This window comes from Sturnus vulgaris, chromosome 3 (assembly GCF_052056855.1).
Source record: "Sturnus vulgaris isolate bStuVul1 chromosome 3, bStuVul1.hap1, whole genome shotgun sequence".
NCBI lineage: Eukaryota > Metazoa > Chordata > Aves > Passeriformes > Sturnidae > Sturnus > Sturnus vulgaris.
In genome coordinates this window covers 56,168,817-56,192,108 of record NC_142245.1, presented here as the reverse complement: position 1 = coordinate 56,192,108, position 23,292 = coordinate 56,168,817, and the positions used below count along the sequence as shown (strand labels likewise).

Below are 23,292 nucleotides of genomic sequence, written 5' to 3'. Positions count from 1 at the left end.
TTTAATGACTCAAAGTTCAGAAATGTTGCATGAAAAGTAAAAAGCTGATGTTGGTCTAAAAACCCTATATGTTTTTAACAGAAATAAGAGCTGGGGGGTTGTGTTTTGATGGAATAACATTGAAGTTGAACCTCTTTCTAAATTGTTGAGATGAATTGGCTGCTTAGGTAAATTAATAGTGGTATTCTCTCCTGTTTCACCTAATTTGCTGCTTTGTGTATCCTTTCAATTGGTGGTGAAAGATTAAGCTGTAGGATGATGTCACATTTTCAGTTTGTTCCATTCAAGTGCATTTCACCAACTGCTTTCAAAATAAGTTTTGTTAAAATTCTGTGTCTGAAAGCATCCTTTCACTCAGTTTTAAGAAAGTTGTTTTCCTCTTGCATAATAAGATAATAAGGGTAGATTCTGTTACATGAATGCCCCTTTGGTAAAAAAACGTTTTAGCTCAGATTAGACTTTCAATCTTTAACACTAAAGCATTAACATGCAAGTTTTATTTCCCCTTCTGCTTCCCTCAAAGGGGTGAAACTATGAAAACATCACATCAATGTAAAGCATTAGCATGCCTTTGAACCTAGAAGCAAGTTACTCATGTGTAGTCTTCTTTCTCTGGAAGGTGGGGTGTTTTTTCATGCTGTGTCATGGTTCAGTTTTTCAGTTCCAGGGACTTTTATTCTGGATAGTAAACAGACAGTTTAATGAAAGTAGCCCTTGGAAAGAGAGGACTTGAATGAATTATTATCTATTGTGCAAAGTAGTAGTCATCAGGTATGCATTAAATAACCACTGCTTTGTAATGGACCTTGCTGATGTGTTTATTACCAGAACGTGTCTTGGGAGTTGAGGTGAACAATGTTTGAGGTAAATGTATTGTCACAGGCAGTCTCTGGCTCGAAGAGCCTGACTGATGCTGCTGCACCACCTACTCATAGTGTTCTGGTCAGGCAGATTTGATTGTGTGAAAGCCCAAAAGCACAAAATAGCTCTAAGGATATTTTATGAACTTAAGGGGTTTTATTTCATTTTAATGTGTTCCGTTTGAAAAGGCTTCAGTCATAGACCACAGAAATAAATGCTCAAAATCAAACACATATTGGCAGTAGCTTTACTTTTTACACATTTTGTTTAAAACCTCCTGAAAACTAGAAGTTAATCTCTTGTTCTTCTATACTGGGACTGGCAGTGTGCCAAGTTGTCCATAGTATGAAGATTTAGGTAAATTACCAGGTGAGAGTTGTTGAACAGTTTGGTTGGTAGTGGTATAGAACAATGCATTTAATGAATCTATTATCTTTGTTAATATCTTTCAAACATGAATAAATTGGCTACTGTACATATGTGTTGCACCACCAATTTCTAAACACTGATTTTTGTAGAATAAAAGTTTGTTGTACAGTCTTCAGTTGCATCATGTTTACAGCTAGAACTGTTCTATTTCTTACTTAAATAATGTAGCATGCAGATATGTATTACCAAAAAACAGCCATATTTAGAAACTTGAAGGGACTTTATATTAGTGAAACAATCTGGTTTCTTTGTTTTGCGAGTAGGAAGTTTTAAATGTTTCAAAGCTGGAGTGAAAAGTTTCCTTTTTTATTGTAGATTAAGCCATCATAAGCCAATGTGTGCACTGAAAAGAACTGTCCTGACACCCAGACCAATTCTTTGATGTGATTCATGGGAGTGACTTTGAATTTTTGCTTTTGCAAAGGAGAGAGTGAGATTGGGGCAGAAAGAAGATGGCGTCCAGGCACTGGGGTAGCAGTGCTGGCTTGTGCCTCTTTAAAGCTTGCTGTAGTGATGAAAGGTTGTGGGCTCTAGCAACTGAAGAAGCTGATGGACTATTCACATAAGTAACAGATATGTTAAAATATTTCAGGTAGCTTTGCAGGCAACACATTGTATTGAGGCACACACATTTACTTACAACCGTATGCATCAGTAAGTTGTTTGATGTATTTACCTTTTTAAACAAGCTGTGGTTCTTTCCCTCTAGTGCATTTGAGTAGAACGCTATATCCATAAAAATGAAATGCAGCCTTTGTTTGCTATAAGGATATGATGTCTTTGCTGGAGCCTTTTCCAGTGAAGTACTGGTGCACTTTCTTTTTATGTGTGGTACTTCCTTTTGTAACAGACTATGGGGAATATATTCTGTTAGATTCCTTTGCTTTAGTAGAGCTCTATAATATACTTAGAGCCACTTCAGCGATTTAAATGACTTTACAAAGTTAAGGAACTTTCAGCCTGAGTAAGTTAAGATGGGAGTACTGTAATCAAGCATGTAGTGAGGCATTCACTGGCATTACTTAAGCACAATTGGAAAATTATAAAATAAACTTATGTATAGAAGATATTTATAAGATAAGCCAATTTATTACAGACGTCTCTGAATATACAGTTTGAGCAGTTTTGACCATGTGCGAGGATATTTTCTGCTGGTAAAACTGAAAGTACACCTGACGTTTTGGCCTAACTCACATCTTTGGGTAATTTGATTTGAAACTGATAGAAATGGGTCCTAAATATCATTCTCTGTCTTTTCAGTAATGGTGACTTTTTGTTGCTTGATAATGGGAGAGCTGAACAGTCAGAATCAAATGGTTTGGGTTGAAAGGGACCTTAAACTAATTCCAACTCCCATGCCATGGGCAGGGACACCTTCTGCTAGATCAGGTTGTTCAAAACTGCGTCCAACCTGTCCTTGGACACTTCCAGGGATGGGGCATCCATAACTTCTCTGGGCAACCTGTTCCAGTGCCTCACCACTCTCACAGTAAAGAACTGCTATCTAATCTAAGTCTGCTGTACATCAGTTTAAAGCCATTGCCCCGTGTTCTATCACTACATACTCTTGTAAAAAGTCATACTCCAGCTTTATAATTTTGAAACCTATTCAGAATATCAGGAGTCATCAAGAGTAACTGGACAAATTTTTGTTATTAATTAATGCTATTAAAGAATCTTTCCCTCTTTTGTAATTGTTGATTCAGGTAATTAAAGGATCTCTCTTTCCCTGTTGTGACATCTACTGCTGATTCTTTTGAATTTTGCAGTAGTCAGATTTTTCTTTCAACTTCCTTTCCAGTAGGTATGCACTGTGAAGCCTTTTACTGGTGTAGATGAGAGATTGTTTAGAAAGGCATAAGGGCAGGATATTATTTTTTAATTGAAGCTGCTTATTTGAACAAGAATGGAAAAAGCATCTTTCCTTAATTGTAACTAGTCTTGCATTTTTTCTTGAAGGGCTGTCTCAGTGATGTTGTTCACTCCACTTATCTGGTGCAAGTTCTTTGGGTCCACAATAAACGTAATTCAATTAGTGTGTGTACATGATATTTCATAGTCAAGAAAAGTCAAGTAGAGCTACTAAAAAGAAAATTCATGATATCTCTTTGAGTAATAATACATATAGGAGCTGAAAAGTGATTCTTGTCAATGATGAGAGTCTGTTACAAGGGTTTTTGTTAAAGTTGGTAAGCTGTAATATTGTATTTGCTATTATTCTTTTATTCCTATCTTGCATGAACTTGAGTAAAAAGGGTTGTCTCAGTTAATATCCTACTCTTAGTATATTTTAGATGCTCTGCTACCAAAGATAGGAGGAGGCAGTTCCAGCAGTCTAAGCACTCTTACAAATGAAGAGGTTGTTAAGATATATTGTACAGTGGCAGGTGAATGTTTTCTCTCTCAAAGAGTTTAAAGTGCACATTTCAGCACTTGCATAGTAACAGTGACATTAGTTGTATCACAGGTTTACTAATCTTATTCTGTACTCAGTCATTTTTCAAGTTAGGTCACTAATGCTAATTTTAAATTTCCTTATCTAATGAAATCATACTAAAGCCCTCAGACAGGGGGGACTATTTTGTGTTTTGTAATAAAAAATATGGTCAGAGATTATTGTCACTTATAAATAGGCTAGTTGAAGATTTTTTGCCTCCCTGTTTTAATGCTGCAAAATTCCTCTTGAATGGTTATCTGCATGTATGCATATCTGTGTCATAATGGATATGTGTTCACATTAGTGTATGTTAAAGTTTCTGTTGAAATGCTGAAAAACAGATTCTTTAAAGCAGATGACTTGATGTGTTTCTCAAACACTTCCCAGGTAACTCACAGCCATATTGATTTGTATACTAGAACATTACAATTGTGTGCAAGCCAGTGCAAGAAATGTTACTAGGTGAATAGGTGAAGAGTGTTAAATGGATATAGAATCGTTAACTCAGATGTAGTTTGGTAGGATTCACCTAAGCCATAGTTGCAGGGACTTTGAATCTGCATATCACTTCCACAATAGATAGAGATCGTATTGTAAGTAATGTAGCTTTTTCTTGATAGCAGCAGGAATTAAGTAGAAATAAAGTGTATCTCTGTGTATAAAGTCCTTTCTAAAAATGCATTCACCTTCGTCTAGTCAAAGGGAGCTCTGTCACTGCCACCTCAGTTGATCAAAGGAAAAAATATTTTGGATTTATGCTGTTTCTGAGGTAATCACATCTCATTCAGCAATGCAGTGAAATGCAGTTTTAAGTGTGCCTTAAGTTTGTCCTTTTGAAAAGGACCACCTATTTCAAACTTCAGACGAAAATAGAAAATAATAAATTTTTGTCTGTAGAATTTGAAATGCAATTTTGGGCTCAATGATTTTCTTTCAGAAAATCTTTGTCATTTCAGTTGTGTAAATACATAAATAGTAAGTGTACACTCAGCTTTAAAAATGTTTACTGAAGGTTGTGCTAGTTTGTCCAGTTAATTTTCTTTTTTTTTTACATGCTTGCTTTACATTATTTTGTCAAGTGGTTCTATCACAGAATTCCTCTTACAGTAGGTTAGAAATAACTTTGAATTATGTCATTCAGTTGCAAAACTGAGATGTTTAAATCTAGGACAACCATAAGTTTTTATCTGAAATCTAATGGATTTTTTTGTGCAGTATGACTAACAATGCAGGTAATTCACCATTGAGGACCCTAGTGGTAAAGCTGTCTGTGATTAAAAATAAAATACTGGCAGCAAATTAAAATGCTTGCTGATTGTTTTGGAATATTTCTATTTATTAAAAGCAAAATAATGGTGCCTCTCAAATCCCATGTTGATTAAAAAATACCATATTAAAACTATGAACTTGCAGGGCTGAAGTTCTGTGAATTGATAAAATGAGCAAGGAACCCATTATTTTTGTTAGAATGTAAAACTTTGAAGTTATTAGGATAAAATGTTATTTTTACAAAATATTGAAGTGTAATTTTTAAGTTTTGTGTGCATACTGCCTGTAGTTTCTGTTTGTACACTTCATACATGCTTTGTTCCTGCAATCCTCATTTCATGATCAGAAGCACTGTAGAAAACAGGAAAGTGGCATATAATAGCCTATTCTAGCAGACACCAAAAATACTATACAGAGCAGATCTGTATATAAACCAGTGGACAGATAACAGTTCTTTCAGCAGCAATAGCTTGTTAGCCTAATTTGAAATAAGAAAAAATACAGTTAGAAAGCATGAATAAACCTTTCTCTTTTTTTGATTCAGTAGAAGTTAAGGTGTGCATTCTGATTAAATATTTGCTAATTAACAAGCAAGCAAGCATCCAAAGATTTTAAGCATTTTTCTTAGTATTGCTCGTACCTCAGTTAAAAATGATCACCTCCTCACCCTGTCCAAAAAAAAAAAATTAAAAAAACACACCAACAAAAAAACAAAATACAAAACTCAGGAACTCAGGTAAGGTGTAAGTATTTGTGAGCTTACAAGGTTCTTGGAGGTACAACATGGCACAGATGTTAATATACCTGTTCGGTATCTTTAAGTAGTAAATACTTTAGAATCCAGCCAAAAGCATGATGAAGATCTATCTCACTTGCAGGGAATGTGCTAAACTGAAGTGTTGGTGTAAAATCCAATACTGTTTTGTTCCTTGTTTGTGTTGTCTCCTAGTCCAAATTACTGCCCTTGTTTGGGGTTGCACTCTGAATGCTGATTAGAGGATGTTCTGATAAATAACCTGTAACCCGTTCAATAAGTAATACATCCTATGTATTGCCTCACTATAATACAGACACTAGTGAAAAGTTGGAAGTGATGCTGTTTAAGGCAAAACTATTACAGAAATTAAGAGGGAAGCTTACCAAATTGCGTTAATCTCCAATCTCAAACATTGCTATTGAGGAATATCTACTACTGATTACTTTTAATTATCTTCGTAGGTAAAAGAGTGCATTTCACAATAGTATCTCAGTTTGACAAGTGTTGGCTGCAGCATCTCTTGCTTTCAGCTATTTGCAGAAAAAAAAATTTTCTTGATTAAAGTTGTTGCATTCTTTCATGTTATTGCTGGAGAATTTAAAATAATGTTGCTTTAGTCTAAAGCAGTATATGCTTTACAGCCTCACTTGTTTACCAGTGGGACATGAGTGTTTCATTAGGTCCAGGATTTCAAAACTGTCTTGGGTGTCTCAGTTTCTTTTTCAGGGGCCTTTAGAAGAGTAGGAGATAGAAGATTATATGGTTCTAGTTTGCTTGGTTTTTCTACTGCTTTTAACACAAAGCCTTCTAGGGGTTAATTTTTTTTCCTTTTGAATTCTCTTTCCTGTGCAAGTATTTATGAGCAGGCAGCCCTAATAAAGATTTTAATTGGGATTCTAAGAATATGATGAAATAGACTGTATAAAATGTCTGAAAAAAATTACAAGCAGTATACTTGTCTAGTCCTGTGCTAGGAAATTGATGGAGTTCATAGAGAAAGAAAGCAAGCAAAATAAAGCTACTTAAATGCATTGGTCTTATCCTCTGACTCTCCCAAAACAGTTGTACTTTCTAAGCAGATCTGTTGTAGCATGTAGAGCAGCCCTTTAATACATGGTCACTGTTCCTATTCAAAATCCCTGAGCTCTAGCTTTCTTTTCTTCATCTGCATACTGTTTTTTTTGAAAGCTTATGTTTTATTTAAACAGCATTTTTTTTCTTCAAAGGATTTTAAAAAATGAATGCACTAGGTTAATAAAGTTTTCTTATTTTAGAATGTGCTGCTTAACTCTCCTCAATAAACTTCCTTCTCCATGAAAAGTTCTTATATTTCTGTATTAACCAGAATAGAAGTAATGAATGACATGTAAAAAAAAAAAAAGATAAAAATAAAAATTTTATTCAAAATTATATATATTTGTCATGATAGTCTGGTTCTAGCATGTTCAAAAATGTAACTAAAATGGCATTTTTTCACACATCCTAGCATATTATCCTGTCTCTAATATGCAACTTCAAAAAGAGAGCAGCTAGAGCAGCCTCAGGAGCTGTCCCATGCAATTTCTACGTAGTAGTGAATACCAAAGTCTTGATTTTTCCTTTTCCGTTCCTCTCCTTGTCACCAGATATTCTAATTATTCTTATTCAGAATGAAGAAATTTAACCAACCAACAGATTGGCTAAAAGCTATGAGGAATTTCACCTTTCCCAGCTTGTAGAATGAATTTGTTCTAAATGTCTCTCATCTTGATACATTAAAGTAGACAAACATAAATCCAAGAGGAATAAATCTGTGAAAGCAATTCTGTAAATATTTCTAGAATTTTGGGGGTTAAAAAGTCTAGTAAGGAACTGGAAAGGTTTTAATTCATGGGCTGTTTTACCATCTGATTGTTTTTCTAAAAACCAGCTACTTAAAAATTACATTTTCATAATGGCCCTTCTCAAGAAATTTTATCATTGTTCTTTTGTCTTACTTCTTTTATTTTTCTTTCAAAACAGGATCCTATTAAATGTCTTAGAATGCAGCCTTGAAATTATACATCTTGTATTACAGTAAGTCTAGCATTTGAATTGAGCTACATACTCCAAAACATGAAAAATTTATTATCGTGGAACTATCATTGTATGTTTATATATCCATTTTACAGAAGCTTATGGAAAGCTTAGCTGGAGAATTTACAGTCTACACTAGGAAAGGAAACAGTCTTCAGTATTCACTCTTCCTTTTGCCATGCATGCTACACTTAAGGTCTTCCTGCAGCTGACACAGAAATGTTTTGTCTTCCAAAGGAGTCAGAGTTAGGCATGGGAGTGTTCACATACAGACTTAAGTCCCCATCATCTCTGAAAATCAGTTGAATATTTAAAAACCTAAATATTTAGTTGGGATTCTAAATCTAGCTTGCTATTAAACATTTGGTTGGTTGGTTGCACCTTATTTTTTATGCTATTTGGTGTCTTATTTTTTAAAAATAAAGCAAAACAAAATATTGTTGCATATATAAGAAAGGTTCAGTCTTGTTGGTGGTTGATTTTGTTATGCGAGAATGCAAGGTTCCCAGTCTTACACTGTAGAAAATGATGTGCTGGTGAACTGTGACAGGCAAAACCTTAAGTACCCTGACGCTTGGCTAGAAAAAACACCAACCCCAACCTTTCATCTCAGGCTGTGAGGTAACGCAGGGAGTGCGAATATGTCCAGGCAAACTGCAGTGTCTTCCCAGGTGCACAGGCTTGAGAGTGGAATAATACTGAGCCATATTGACACAAGGCTCCTGCTCATCCAGGGATCAAGATTGTCTTTTCTACCTGAGCCATAACAGTGGCATTACTACAGCAGTCAGCAAAGTAGTCTTTTTATACTGAACTTTGTCACATGTTTAATATTTATAAATAGGAGAAGTATTTAAAGTTAGTATGTTTTTCAGTGTAATAATTACTGCCAAATCAGATTTGTGAACCAGGTGCTCTACTTGAAGGGAACCCAGTTACAAGCAAGAAAGATGAAAAGTGATAAAACCACTGTAGGTGCTTGTTTGGATTGTTCTGGAACAGAATTGCATCTGAAGATGCTATAGGCAGGTGGTTCCTACTTCAAGGTCTCACTTGCTGGGTAAAGGCCAAACTGAAAGTTTTTGTGGTTCTGACCTTCCAAAATACTCTCAGTAGGTGGATATCTCAAATACACCTTAAATCTGCATTTGTTTTCCCATTCCTCATGTAATCTTGACCATGCTAGGTAACAGCCAGCACAAACATGCTACGTCTCCTTGTCATCACTGTTGCTAACAAGTATGTTCTTGGATCTTCTCCAGTGCCCTTTCGAATCTTTCAGATGCCATTGTTATCCCTTTCTAAAGACATTGAAATAGGAAATTCTGTGGTTTTCTTTAGGCACAAAACCTCTACTGGAGTGATGAAATACTTCACCAATTTTTATTTTGACCCTGATGTCTTTCCTTTGGCAAAAGCACCTTGAAGTGAGCATTTTAAAGCTAGTTATTATATTATGGTTTCCAGTGTCTTCAGTCTGAAAGTGAACTTTTGATGGGTTTTGAAGGAACAGTTTCTATGTACTCTTACTCTATACTTTTCCTGCCTACATAGAGCAGTGGTGTCTAGCCACTGCAGCCTATTTCCTCACCTTCTTAAGGCAGTCCAACGTGTTGCCAAAACATGCTGACACTTTCTGCAAAGAGCACCTTCTGAGGCTGTGTGCAGCAAGAGACAATAAGTCTGCCTTTCCAGGACACCTTAGCCAGTTTTTGAACCCTTCTTTGCAGCAAGTCTCTGGATTTAGGAAGACGAGAATAGCAGCCAGATGAGTTGCTCCCCTTGTTAATTATCATCTGTACTGGTGCTCAGGGACCTTAGATGAATTGAAAAGCCAGCAGCTGGTTGTGCCTTTTGTGAAGTGTGCCCCCTTCTGCCGTGTTCTGAACACTTGAAATACCAAGCAAAGCCCTGAACTCTACTGGCACCTGTGCAGTACAGGAATTGCTAGGTCGTGTCTGTAACGTGTGGCAAACTCTCCCTTTCGCATGTGCCTTTTTCTCTTGCTTCTTTGAGAACAATACTATTGCTTTTCCACAGTTTAATTCTCTCCTGCATAAAATAGAGCTTGATGAATGCAAAAGTGGTGAGAGGAGTTCACACCCCCTGCTCATGGATATGGTGAGGATCCTTTACTCTGCATCAGAGTTCCATTAAATTTGTTGTTTTCTAGTGATGAAAAATTTAACAAATTTAACAAATGTTTCTTGGATCATGGTATTTCTATAAAAGAACACTTATTTTCTGGCTGTATAGACTGCAGAAAAAGAAATTTGAATTAGTTTCTTTTTATTCTTTTACCTTTTATCTTTATACTTGGTATCCTATGTACCTGTACATTGATTCTATGTACAGTATGCTCCTTGACAAAATCCATTAGTACTTCATTACTTTCTTGTCTCAAAAATGATGTCTTCTGCATTTATTTCCATCTGAATGTATCACAGCCTAATGGACTTAAAGGAGGATGCAAAAATGAGCAGCCAAACAGCACAGGAACTGGGAAATCTCTTCCAGTGGGCCTGAGGAGTGGATTGTGGGCAAGAAAAGGAGAGATCTTTGAAATTCAATGACCTTATCTGTGCTTATTGATATAGTATTTTATTCTACATTCTGAAATGATGAACACTTTTGTAATCAAATCTGTAGGAAGTAGCAAGTTGTCAAGTGTCAAGAGTATCGTAGGATTTTTCTTTTGAGAGAACCTCTCTTTAATTTTGAAAATGAAACTGTATGGCAACTCCTCTCAGAAAGGTGCAAATGTTGCACTTGAAAAATTTTCTAAGCACCTGCTGATTTTGTTACTGATGCAACAAACCTCAGATTTTATATTCCTTTCTTTAATGCTTAGCTACTGATTGAAAATGTTTTTAGAAGTGTCAGCAGTGACCAAAGGGAGATTACTGTGGTTTTGAAGAAGTGTGAAACTAAAGGATTTGTGAGGGATGTTAAGTGAATTTACTGGGATTTATATATGTTTTCACTTGCTTATAATGTAGAATTGGTGCTTAACTAGCTGGCTGCTGCTGAAGGTTAACACTGTTTTACTTTGGTATTTTGTTTTGCTTTTGATAATTTCAAGTGTGCAAGAGTTTGTTTATGTCAGCTTTGCAGTCCGTGAAGGGTCACATGTAACCCTGTCAACGCTCAGGAGGAGTCTTGTGAACTAAGGAAAAATTATTACTAGCCGTGATGTTGATAAAATTTATGTAAAGGGGAAAAAAAGTGTTTTTCAATGCAAGAAATGCTTAACGCTTTGTTTCTGAGAGTAGGGTGTCTTTCTTAGTTTGATAGAAACTATAAGGAGAAACAGCTGAGATAGCTGAGTTAAAATCTAAAATGTTTTGCAGGTATTTATTTTAGGTTTTGAAAGACATTTTGATCCCTCGTTTTTTACTTTTGCTTGTAGTTAAGATGTTTTTTTGTTCCCTGGATTCTGCTTGCACTTGATGATATTCTTTTCCCAAGCCGGGTGACTTGCTGCTGTGGAGCCAGCAGAGGGTGCCCAGCACATGCGTAGTCGTGGCTGTTTCGTCCCAGCCCACTCTGGTGCGGCTCTGTGGAAACCAGAGAGCTGCTGCCTTAAGCCCTGTACAGGTGAGGTGCTGTACATCTTCAGTACAATTCTCAGTGATTCACTGTTGTGACTCAGTGCGCTGCATTCTGTACAATTCCTGGGTGTACATGCTCGCTGGAGTAGTTTTCACCCTCTGTTGTACACTAGTTGGACTTTGTATTCCAGTTTTTTCATGTTGATTTATACTCAGTGCATGAAGAGGAAGCCAGAAGTTCAGTCTTACAATGTTGAAATGTGAAAGGAAATCTCAGAAAGCTAGAGATTTTCATGTGATAACCTTCTTTGTGAGTGACTAATTTCTTATTCCTCTTTCCTGCTTCTTCTCTGAAGTTTTCATTCCTTTTTTTTTCCCTCCCCATACTACAGTGAATATCTTTTCCCTCTGTTCAAGAACAATGTGATTGTAGCATTCTCTGCAGGTACAAAGTATGGATTAAATTATGTTCTTTACTGTGACTTAAAGGAAGGAAGTAAAGGTGAATCTGATTTTATTTTGGGGCTTTTACAGTATAAATACCCTTTCAGTTTTTATATGGACATGAGGTGTTTCAAACACAGATTCAATAACCTGTTTTTATAAACTGCTGCTTAAAAAGAAATCAAGCTAATAGATTTTTTTTCATTGCATCTGATAACAGAAGTCCTAATTTGTCCCAAACAGTAGGAAAAAGACTTTTTTTTCCAGTTTTATTTGTATCAGCAAAGAAAGTTCTGCAAGTCTTTTTTTCTCTTGTTAGAACCAGTTGTGTAAAGAAGAATCAAAGAGTGGTTTTCACATAACAATACCCAGATTTGATCCATAGAAGTTAAGCTGTTTGACTGCTGCATGAATTACCTTTATTGGGTAGCACATTTAGTCCAGCACAAACCTCGGGACAGGTGTCCCTGTGTGCGAAGCCAAGGGCGGCATGTGTCATTCGTAACCTCATGTTGTCACTTGTCTGTCTTGGATTGTGTCACTCCTTTATCAACTGGCCACCATCTTACAGAGGGCATGTCAGTAAATCTCATGTGGTTCCTCCACCTGTACAGAGCTCCATTTATGCATTCTTCTCACAGTAGAGAGAAGGAAAAGTCTCCCAGCATCCAGATTTCTAGCTCAGGCTATCCAGCTCCTGGTGAGATGAAAGAAAAGCTTCATTTGAATGTTCAGTGAATGGTAACTGGAGAGATGGCAAGAGGGGTGGCTTGGATGGAGAAACACAGCAGGCACGTTCATAATGGGAGCATAAAGGCTGCTCTCTTCAGCAGAGTCGGGGCTAGAAGGAGATGGATGGGCTTTTGTAGAGTCACTCTCTTCACATGGCAGATGAACTAATATTTGTGGGTGTACCAAAGAACCACATTGCACATATAAAGCAAAAGACAAACTTCATTGCATAAGTTACTGCAAAACAAAAGGAAATTTAATGAGGTCTTCAAATTGTTTGCAAATTATGGCTGCCTATTGATGCAAAAGGGTGAGAATTGAAAATAACTATAAGTTGTCACTTTGAAAATAAGATACATAATATCTGTAATTCTCTCTATAAGAAATCAAGATCTGAATATATATTAAACTATATAATTGTGGGTAGCTAGGCTGAAAAGATAGTGCAGGAGGGAATCTTTCCCAATGACTTGCAACTGTACTGATTACCAAGGAATGGAAACATCTGTGTCTGGCCAATCAGTTTGGGGAATATAAAAGAGTGGGTTAGCTGGCCTCTAGACATAGGCACTTGCAGTTCAGGTTGGAGCTTGAGACCAAGAGTCTGCTGGAGTAAGAGAAGGAGACTGCTGGCTGTGCTGTGAGGAGGTAAGGGACATGCAGTCATGCAAGGGTTTGCACGACCTTGCAATATATGGTAAGAAGATGTTATGTGAGGGACAGTTAGGGTTTGGTGGCTAGGAAAGGGACAGCTTGGGTTTAGCCAGTCATGCAGAGTAAAAGAGAGAGTCTGTCCTGTATGGAGCTGCCTATAAGGAAAGGAATCAGTACTGTATGAAGCTGCCTATAAGAAGAGGAGTCAGAATTACCTGGGAGAGGTCTATGAAAGAAGGAGTGAGGAGAAAAAGGCATGTAGAGTTTGCTACTAAAGGACTGGTGGAGAAGCCAGTTAAAGGGCTGGCGGTGAAAACAGCCGTGTCTATCTTGACATATTAACTGCAACATATCATTGCTAAACAAATTTATGTTGATATAGTATATTCTCTCATAAAAAGATGTAATGGTCGTATTTGATTCTAGATCAGAATATTTAGGTGGTCATCTTAGTAAGAGTAAACCTAGCTACAGGGAGAAAAAAACCAACAAAAATTACAAATGGAAAACCAGATTAACTAAGTTATCACAGTACTCTCTTTTTTTTTTTTTTTCTGATTTAAAGAGCTTGAAAGTAAAAATTGAAATAATTTCAACCTAAGCAGTCCTTCTAGAGGTAATTTTAAGTTTCCATGTTTTATGTTGCCACTGTAAATGCTGGGCAGGTTCCTTGCCAGGTTTCCAGGCCGCTGTGTCAGGCCACAGCACCAGGAGGAGCACCTGTGCTGTGGATGTTGCTGCTCAGCAGCTGTTACCCTTGTTTGGTACATGTGCTATCCTGGGAGAAGGCAGTTGGCTGGAGCATGGTGCTGGTAACACCAGGGTTGTGGATTCAGTCCCTCTATTGGTCATTTACTTTAGAGTTGGACTTGATGATCCTTGTGGGTCCCTTCCAACTCTGATTATTCTGTGAATCCGTGTGAAAGTTGCTATAGCAATGTGATGGGAAGGAATGAGGAAATCTGTCCACCTCTTTGCTGGCCGAGTAAATGCAGGTGCAGAAAGCTCTCATTTCTGTCAAAGTACAGGCCTTCCTTGGGGTCTTCTAGGGGGAGGATACACTGCTGAGTGAATAGTATCTATTTCCAAAGGCTAGCTTTATTAAATATGCTTCAGGTATCAAGGAAATAGGTTTTTTCACATGCTCATGTCAATAGGTTTGGGCCACCCACCCTACTGTTGTTCATCACCAAGCAGGTATGCCTGTAACAGGGCAAGGTGATGTCTCCCAAAGGAATTGATTGAAACAAAGCCTCAGAGTCATTCTGCTGAGAAAGAGAAGTAAGTTTGCTTTGGGCAACTTAGAAAACCTTAAAAAAAACTGCTTCTTCTCATTTTATTTTATTTTATAACTCTCCTAGCTTTCCTTTAAGACACTCATAAAAGTCTGAGAGACCCAGGAGAAATCATAGAATCATTTGGAAGTAGTCAACAAAATTACTCCTTGTATCCAACTCTCAACCTCCAACATGGCAAACCTTTCACTGCCTAGAAATGGGATTAGATTTTGAGACCAGAATCTATGTATATCTTCTATAAAATGTTCCTACTTTTCACTGTTATTCTGAAAATTTGTGCTTGCATGTGAAAGTATGAAAGGAATCAACACAGAAAAGGGTCTGCATTACTCAGGTTTTTTACAGTTATCAGGGCATTGCAGTTCCCCATTTTTGCTCTAGACATGTTCTATATCCCTAAAAAAATTTTGGTATTATTCAATGCTGGCACAGCTGGAGACACTAGCTTACATTAACTCAGAGACCACTATGGAGTTATGATAGACTCTGTCCCTAAACTGTCAAATGTCTACCTCACCTGTTTCCGAAATTCCTGCTGGATGTCAAATGAAGCAGTTGGTGATTTCCTCTGATACATGGGACCATTAACTGTGGTATCAGGAGCAGATGCTCATCCTGCTCAGCAGCTCCCTGAGAGGATGAGGAAGGCACCCTTCAAACTGACCAGAGAGCCAAGTCTAAGCTGTCACCTCTGACTCACAATCAGTATCTATCCATACTCATTTCAAGAGAGTATAAAGTTGGTTTTAGTAATCAGAAAGTATGATGCCCAATCATATAAAGAGGTAGATAAGAAAATAACCTTGTGATAGAATTTAGTTAAAATTAAGTATTTGCAGTTAGATTAGATTGTCCTCTAGTAAAGATAAATTCAAAAGTATTATATCATTCCTTGTCAGAGGGCAGGTGGATTTAAGAATACTTATGACCAGTTCACATTATGCTACTAATACAGAGCAGATAGCATGTTTTTTTCCTTTTGTCTCCTGTGTAAGTGGATGAGATGTATGCTGCTTTGGTACCTATTGATTGCACATTGGCTTTGTGCATCTAAGGTCTCAGTAGTGACCATCTGAAAGCAATAATTAAACATATTTGAATGTAGTACATACGTGGTATGTATTTTAAAGCTCTCCTACCTTCTTTTCTGCCCCTTTATTTCATCCTTGACAGTCTTCAGGATCAAAACACATTTGAAGGGCAACACTGCCAAAAAGAGAAAGCATAAAAATAATCCATTGGAATATATCTGTTGGAAACAGGATCAGATCCTGAGATGAGCACAGTTGGTCGGAGTATGATGCTAATTACACCAACATCATGATCAAATGGGTTCAATCCTTGTACAGGCTATTCATTTAACAGCTGGACTCACTGATCCTTGTGGGTCCCTTCACACCTCTGATAATCTCTGTGAGAGCACTCATTTACACATTCAGCAGTGCATTAACTGTTATAATAATAAATGCTTTTGATTTCTCATCAATACTTTGAAAAATGGATTGAATTGCTTCCACCATTGATTTACCACTTCTTTTTACGATTATTATGAAATTTTAAAATCTAGATACTAATCCAGCAAAGCACATAAAATATGATTAGTCTGTTTAGAATAACTGGATGTGCTTATGCTTAAAGCACATGTGGGAGCATCATTGCATTAGTGCCTAAAGGAAAAGGAACAAATAAGGCAAAAATGGAGAAACAGAAAATAATATATTACTTATGTAAACTTGACCTTTTGCTTACTTGATTGTAAGCACAATTGATGAAGCAGTGACAAATTTTAAAGTCTAATAGGTTAAAACACACATTTAGTTTGTCCTTTTGTTCAGTTCATGTTTCTGTTTCCTAGTTTTTTGATTCCTGACATTGTGGTTCAAGGTGGAGGAGCTTGTGAGAGTATTCTGTTTTTTCTAATGAAACCATTTTTCTTTTTGTCCTAGAACGTGAAATGTTATTCTGATATTTTTTAAAACCTGACATTTCTTGAAACTGCTCTGATTTTCCAAAGTTTCATATTAAAAGTTAGGGAAATATTACACAGAAACTACCCTTCCACTAGCAAGCTCCTACTTGATGGTGTTTATTACCTTGCATGAATTTCAAAATAATTCACTTAAAGGAGTTTAATTCTCTGAATTATTCTGTGCAATATCTATCACATAGGAGGAAGAAGAATCTCAATAACTTATATCTGATTTCAGTGGCGCTTCACATTTTTTATAGAAGCAGACAACTGATTTTTCATTAGCACTGTGAGATATGATACCTTCTTTGGCTTTTAATTAGGTTTTCAAGAAGCAAGTATATTTCCCAGCCTGCAAGGTTTTAACTGAGACACATTTTAGTGACGTTTTATTGATTATTAAACCTTATTTTAATAACTACAAATTAATGTCTGTAAGCCCAGATATAAATAAATATCTTGTCACCAAGATCACTGAAGTTTCAATTCCAGCTTTCAGGTATCTGACTGCTTTTAGTCCAGTATGATATTTAGCTTGACTCTCTTAAACAGACTAAAATTTAGAGCACTATTAAGTCCCTGTTGGACAGTCAGGATGTAGATGGAAATGCATCCTTGATTTGTCTCCTTATCTGCTTTTATTTTATATGAACATCGAATCTGTATTATTAAATTACTTGCACTGTTTAAACATAAGGCTCAAACGAAAATACATTTTATATGGAAGTTGACATACAAAATAAAGCTGTCTTGTAGTTGCATCCAAAAATTGATATGTCATCTCATTAAAAGAGGTCTTTTCTCTCATAAAGGACTATTTTTGTTTTGCAGGAAGTGAGAGTGACAGTTTGTTTGTGAAATATTTTTTTTTCATCACAGGAAACAAATGCTTCTAACTTTATGGGGTCTCTTTAGCTTATAATTGTATAACTATGGAAACTAATCAATTACAAGACACAGCAATCTGGCCTTCAGTACTAAAAGTAAAATAATAATTTTAGTCTCAGACGTTACCCAAGTCCTTTAGGTTTCCTTCTTTGGAGGCATCTGTTCATCCTGAGTGAGATACAGTGCACTGCATAAACATACAAGTTCTCAAAGACACAAATACTGTTCCCCAGCAGGTGGGTATAAATCCTGATAGAATTGCACCTGGAAAGTAAAATGCATTTTGAATCAAAATGTTTGATGGTTCTTGGTAATTGTGCTGAAATCAACCTATCTAGGATTAGATTAACACAGATTAACCATTCTGGGTGGGTGCTTATAAATACATGTTTCCATAGTCTTTCATGTTGGATTATCCTGTCTCTTCCCACTTGGTGTAGTATCTCTTATGTTCAAGCTTCCCTTTTTTCTAGAACTGCTCAGCTCTTGTCCACACCATCACCTTATTTCTCAAGGTACTTAAGCCAGGACATAACTTTGTGTCCAAAGATTTTCACTTGGCATAGTTAAGTACAATACTGAAAAAGGCTGTATTCTTTTTGAATCATGGTCAGTTGTAAAAATGTGCTACTTTATCCTTCAAGCTCTCATGCTAGGATATTTGTAAAATAAACCAATAAAGTAATGAAATATGGAGTTTTATGGTGACAATTATTGTGCCTGCAGATTGTCTGCAAATTCCTTCTTTCTCCTGCTTGTTTTGTGGAGATCAGAGGAAAGTACCATATTAACTTCCATAAACCTAGAGCTCTCTTTGCAGCTTATTGTCTTTCTTATCGTATCTGATCACCTGAGCATTTTGACTAGAATGCTCCTGTTTCCATGCTATCCATTCCTTGTTCCAGATGGGAACTGTCCTCACATTATTACTTGTTGGAGAGGCTCTGGAGCTCTCATTCAAACACATCAATTATACAATTTCAGAAAAGTTAGGGGAATGAGGAATTTCTGTCTGTGTTAACATCCTGTCTTATAGAAACAACTAATTCATGGGAATACAATCCATTATGTTAATTATAGTTTAATGAAAGTTGGATTGAGTGCTCTAAAGTAAAGATTTCATGTGACTTACTGTAGGCTTTATGTGATAGTGGACAAATTGCTTTATGTCTCAGCATTTTGGGTTTTTAATTTTTGATAAAAGGGATGATGACTAGATATTTTTTTTCCACTAATTCTTTGTTTTACTTTGTTTTGGGCGTGACCGGTTAGCTGAGAAACATTCTTGCCTGTGTGTGTTAGGTTTCATAACAGAAGTGCTAGGAACAGATTTGGGCCCTGCTGCTACTACTGGTAATGGGAAGTTTTCATGATTCCTTTTCCTTTAACAACCTGAATGCTTTCAGGAAGATTTTGACTGAACTATTTAACAAAGACAAGGATGCTTTCATGCAATTAGGAAGTTACAGACAATGCTTCTGTCCTTAGAGGCTCACAATTATTTTCTGTTTCCTCAGTTCCTACTTGGCATAGTTTCTTCAGAGTCTATTCTGCCATAAATGTCTCTAATAATTGTTCAACATGCAGCAAACTAAAGATGGCATGATGTCATAGCAGAAAAAGGAATATCTATTACATTCTTACCACTTAGCTGGTGCTGCCATTCCATGGTGACACTGAAATAGATGCCCAGTAGGGCAATCTTACAAAATGAAGGAAAGCAAGTTTTTTTTTGGAAATTGATGATATCCCACTTATTACATCACTTGATAGCGAAGTCACCTTCAGATTTATTTTACTTCATAGCTCATCCTTACTCATGCAAATATGGTCTACAGAGGCTCTGGAGTAACCGTGGAATCAAAGGAGGAAATAAGTCTTTTGAGTGTTGCTTTCGTGGTAATTTCTATAATTACAGGTGCTCCTTCCCATCCCCCTCGCCCCCCCCCGAAGCTGTTAGAGGTGCAAACAGCTATTAAATTTAAATTCATTTCAAAGGCCATTAGGCAATGAAATGTTAATGCTACATCAGTACTTATGGAAAATAAGAGTAATCAGGATGTTACATTGCAAACATCAGTATTATACTATTTCTTTAACTTTTTTTTTCCCTACGGGGGCCATTCAGAAATTCAAATCTGGATGTCTGTAAATTTTACAGTCTCACTAGTTGTCTACATTTATGATTAAATGCTAGTGTAAAATGCAGCAATTTTGACCAGGAAAATCATGGAAATCGTAATTAAAATGGTTGAAACATGACCTTTATTTTACTCTCACCTGAGGAAGTTTCTTCAGAAAGCTATAAAGCTTAACAGACAAGTAGGAAGAGCAACTGAGTAAGTGACAGGATCTGTTTAATCTTATTTATCAGTGGTTTTGATTTTGCTAGGACAATAGTTATGGTTTATATTGTCATGTTAGAAGGAGTTTCCAACATACACAGTACATTATCCAGTCTTTACATGTGATTGAGCATAAGAATAGGCCTTTGGCTTTGTTTGCCTTGCTCTCCATTTTATGATTTTAATAAAGAGTTAAATAGATAATTTTGTTAAAGGTTAAGAGAAGAGGAAATGTTTCGCTCCACACTGTGCCCACTGTAGTTTGGAAAATGCACCTTCAAGCAGAGGCAGGGCACCTTATGCCAGGGTTGCTGTAGTCAGGCACAGGGTGCTTGACTGTAGTACAGGGGAAAAGTCCATGGAGGGGCCTGGCAGCAATGTGCAAGACCCAAACTATTCCTGCTGGCCATACAGTTTCTCCCTCTGTGAATCAATGAGCCCCACTTGCCACTTTACATGAAGATTTTGTTTTTGAAGATTCCAATTAATGTAATTAAATTCTATGCTTCTTAGCAAAAAAAAAAAAAAAAAAATTAATAGTAAGAGACCTGTTGTGAATCCACCAGTGTACAGGTGAAGCCACTTAAGGGTCTGCACACTCAGATTTGCCCTTCTGTGAGGGATAGGACCATTCAGAACCTTTCTCCCTAATCTCTACTCCTCCACTCTTCTTGAAACATCAAGACTTGTGGGCCTCACTCCGGATGTTCCACAAAGCCAGTCTTTCACTGTCATACTGGTGTCTCTGATCCTATTTTCTCAACCAGTTGGGAACAGCAGCCCCATTGGTGGCTGGGATGGCTCGCCCCTGCAATGCAGTGGCCGTGCATAGTTTGTCCTCCCTGGCAGAGATTTGGCTGCCAGCTGTGCTCCCATAATGGGAATGTCTGTGGGGCAAGCTCTTGGTATGTCACCCCTTTTCCTCTGCATGCCTTGGTGACCAGCCTGGTCCTGACCAGGCATCACTGCAGCCTCAGCCTTGCCTACTGCTTTTAAAGCCTGTTCAGCTCATTCTAACGCACTCACTAACTCATTCCTCCAGTGGCCCCACAGCAGTGTATACCTGAATCTTCTGTATAAACCACTCCTATGATAATACTCCTGTAAACCACTGGAAAGGGTTATCGACAGCAAAGGTGGAGTAAAGGTATGACTGAAATGAGCACCTTAAACAAGTAGAAGAGCATCCAGTGGTGATGGAGTGGGTGTTCTCTGCTACTTCCAGCCAATTGAATTAACCAGCTAAATGGATTTGAGAGATTCATCCCTTGTCCTGCAGGCTCCATCCTCCCTGGCAAGCATCTTGAGACAAATGACAGTCGTTTGCATCATAGTCTCTTTGATGGAAAGCTCTGATCTGTGCCTGGTTTCTGTGGCCGTGCATGAGGCTGGGCAGGTTCTCATATGGGATCACCTGGGCTGTTTGCCTGCTTTCAGGAAGAACCAAACACACTTCTCACCTCCACATGGGTTTGTCTCGGCCTTGTGACACCATTACATGTAATACCTGTAGATAACCTGCTGACTAGCCTCACGTTAGAAAGCTTTTCTCCACAGCTGCATACTAAGTCTTCTGCATGTTGAACACGGAGAACAATTAGTAATCATCCTCTTCTCATAACAAACTTTTACATGTTTTAAATATGTTATTCCGTCTTCCCTTAGTCTTCACTCTTTCTAGACTAAACAGTCTTTCTTTCAACCTTCCATTCTTCTACATCTGTTATAAATTTTTTGTGGCTTTTACCTGGACTCTCTCCAACTGTCTTTCCTTCAGCTGCCTAGTAGGCAGAGCTGGATATAGTAATGCAGTCTACTGCTGGTAGAGGAAAAATAATTACTTGATTTGCTTACATTATTACTCTGACTATATATCAGGTGCCTTTTTTCTGCAAGTGGATAGTGTCCCAACTTAGGGTTTGCTTATAGACCGCTGTAACTCCCTTCAGATCTTTCTATGGTCATTTGGCCTTCTCTTTGTGGGTCTAATGCATTAATTTCAGAATATTTATCCAAATTACTGCAATTATGATGAGTTCTAATCCAATCTTGTAAACTGCTTGCAACCTCACCCAGTTTAATATATATCATATCAGCTGTTTACAAATCTCCTTTATCACCAAAGTGTGAGATTGTAAATCTGATGCCTTGTATATTTGACAACTAGATTGTTTTGAGAAACCTTGTGGAAGACCTTTTTATGATTGATAACAAGCAGAAGTTATGTAGTAGGATGGGGTCAGACTTTTCTCTACCTGTCACTATCACAGCATACGATGACCTGAGGTCACTGACATTTCAGCTACTAAAGGCAATGTTCAGGTGTTAAATTGATCTCTGCTGAGCTGCAGTTGATGGCAGCAGTGTTCTCACTGGCCAAGTTTATTTCGAACTAGCAAGGTTGTTCAATGCTGCATTTCTTTTTCTAACACGTGTGCAGGATTTTTCTCATGTTTCTCTATCTTTCTTTTCCCTGCGTGTTTGCATGGTGAATTCTTGCAGTTCTCCCAGCATGTGTACTTACTGATACCTCTTAAATTACTCGTTTGGGGCTCTAAGGTCATTAATTATCTCCTGTATAGCATACTGCTCACTTACTGTGCACTGGGTTAATTTGCTGCTGTGCTTTTGTGCTGCCCTTCTGTAAACTAGTCCTCTCTTTTGAACTCTTTCCCCCTCTGAATTGCCTTTGCCTGGAGGTGTCCTTGATTAGTCTCTAAAGCTGGCTGTGGCTGCATTCCCTGTGCTTCTCTAGCATTGGTCTGCTTTTTCCTTCCTAGGAATGTTGAAATCTCATTTTATAATCACTTTGGTTTGATTTCCTTTTCATCACTAAATTCTAAAAAGTTCTACAAAACTAAAGTTAAAACTAGAACATATTCCCATGTCTTTTATGGCCTGCCAAGTTACTTCTTCAGCAAATACTTGAGTATCTTTTTCTCCAGGAGAAATAAAAGAGGTGTTTAATACAAACTTTGTCCATATTCTAATTTTGAAAGTCTTCTGAGTTTTTGTATGCTTCCATGGAGGAGTCCTTTCATCCTGTTCTTTCATCCTTTCATCCAGCAGAAAACTGTTTCAAAGGTTGTCTTCACTCCTTTAAGTAACCAGGGGAATATTTTTATGACTTACAGTCTAATCCTTTCTGCAAAGCAATTGCAGCTGAAAAACACAGCCTGACCTCAGAAGCTGAACATTGTTTTAAAACATATTCTGCAGCTTTTTAAAATACATCTGGAAGATACTTCCTGAAGAAACTACAGGGGATTCTGTGCCTCATCAGTATAATGGCAATCACAGAGCAATGAGATAGAGCCAGCTGTTATACTGTAGATCTATATATCTCACACTACCCTTGGGACAGGTTGTCAATGTGCAGCATAACACATATAATCTCTCCTGAGCAGTGAACAAAGCAGAGCTAAGACTGTCAGGAACCTCTACAACCTATATAAATATTAAAAAAGAGGTGAACAAGATAAATGTTGTATTTGTGCAACACCCGATGAGAGTGTAGGTCTCAGAGTGAAGACTTTATGGTTATTCTGTCTCTTATGGGGCAGACTGAAACCTTACATCTGCAGCCCTTTTTTCCTTTAGGGA

The 23,292-nt window shown here is 37.3% G+C and overlaps 1 protein-coding gene across 2 annotated transcripts in view; it reads left to right on the top strand.

Moving 5' to 3' along the window:
* SCAF8 (SR-related CTD associated factor 8) overlaps positions 1-23,292 on the top strand; it is a 151,100-nt gene that overhangs the window by 52,503 nt on the left and 75,305 nt on the right. The window lies entirely within an intron of this gene.